This window comes from Cucurbita moschata, unplaced genomic scaffold, assembly GCF_002738365.1.
Source record: "Cucurbita moschata cultivar Rifu unplaced genomic scaffold, Cmos_1.0 Cmo_Scf00109, whole genome shotgun sequence".
NCBI lineage: Eukaryota > Viridiplantae > Streptophyta > Magnoliopsida > Cucurbitales > Cucurbitaceae > Cucurbita > Cucurbita moschata.
The window spans coordinates 125477-127296 of NW_019268625.1; positions in this window are offsets into that span (position 1 = coordinate 125477).

A 1820-nucleotide genomic window follows, 5' to 3' on the forward strand; every position below is an offset into this window, starting at 1 on the left:
AAAAAAAAAAAAAAACTAAGTCAATTTGACAATTCTACCATTACAAACTTTATGAAATTAAAATAAATAAACTTTTCTAATAACTCATGTAGTGATGCTTGCAACTTCATTTGCTCCTTCAACTGTAAAAATATTCACTTTTGAAGCTCCAAATAGTCCTTCCTCAATCTAATAAGCTTGTAACACATGAAATAATAGTTGAACCGAGCCTATCCAATTTTGTAGATGAAGAATGAATGCTTGTTGAATCTTCTTGGCCTTGGATCATGTAATAGGTCCAATTGGAACATTTGGAACACCGCGATCCTTATCATCTTCCCCCTCTTCAAAAGGATTCGTCCTCGAATCAAAAAATCATCACCTATATCAAAAGAACTCAAGTCAGCAACATTGAAAGTAGAATGTGCTAAAAATTCTCCTGGAAGATCATTTTATATGCATTGTTATTAATTCTTTCAAGGACTTGATAAGGGTCATCCCCTCTTGGATGTAACTTTGTCTTCCTTTGAGATGAGAATCACTCCTTGCGAAAATGTATCCAAACCCAGCTACTGGTTTGAAAAATGATTTCATTCCGTCCTTTGTTAATTCTTGAAGCAACATTGAAATTTTGTTTCTCAATTGTCTCCTTCCCCTCTTTATGCAATGTTTTGATCCCATTTGCCTTACTTGTGGCTGCTTTGCTCACAAAAATATTAGAATGAAAAGAAAGAAAATCAAGACTTGTACGTGGATTAAATCCGTAAGCAACTTCAAAAAGAGAACAATGAGTGGCAAACATTCGTCCCAAGACTTAATATTCTTACAAATAATAGCCCTAAGCAATGCTCCTAGTGTTCTATTAACCACCTCAATTTGCTCGTTAATCTGAAGATGACATGTAGTTCAAAACATAATTTGTTACCGAATTTATGACTTAATATTCTTATAAATAATAGCCCTAAGCAATGCTGCTGATATTTTATTAACTACCTCAGTTTGCTCATGAGTCTGAGGATGACATGCAGTTGAAAACAATAATTTGGTACCCAATTTATCCACCATACTTTCCAAAAGTGACTTAAAAATTTAACATCCCTATCATTTTTTTGTGTGCAGCAAACATTGGCAACATTGACTACAAAACTTATAAACATTGTGCTTCATGGCAAAGGTCATATGGATCGTGATGAGCATTTTCTCCCATATCTTGGTTTCGCTAACTAAAGTTTTCCAATAACTCCCAAACTTCATTACCTTATATAACTTCTTGGGATAAGGATTCATATAACATTTCATAAAATAAGATCTACCGATGAATTTCATAGCATTTGAAGGTCATCTAGGTCATGAACCGAAGGTAAATTACCTTAGGGGCATTATGGTCATTTTACATCGTTTCTTGGTTTACCTACTTATCCTTATCGAATGACCACCAAATTTCATATCTAACCTCAACATAATATAATATGCTCAGTATTAAAATTTGATATGCAGCGGAGCTCATTAGGGGGTTATTTTAACGTTACTTAAATCTCGAGCTATTTGATCGGTTCAAGGTCTTAACTCACGGTTCTTTGGATTTTTCTTTCATATATACTTAATTCATACTTGGTTTAGGGTTCATATGAAAATCAAAGCAATTTCTACAAGTATTTCTTAACAAAAAGTCCAAGGGGCAACTCGCCTCGTCCTCGACGTTTGGGACGTCCATTCTTGAGCTTCCAATATATGAATTACTTAAAATTTCCTTCCACGTACTCGTTATTGTGAATAGTTTCTGAAACCATAAGATTTTTTATGAGAATCGGTCTAGAATGGGGTTAAAATTGATAAAACCC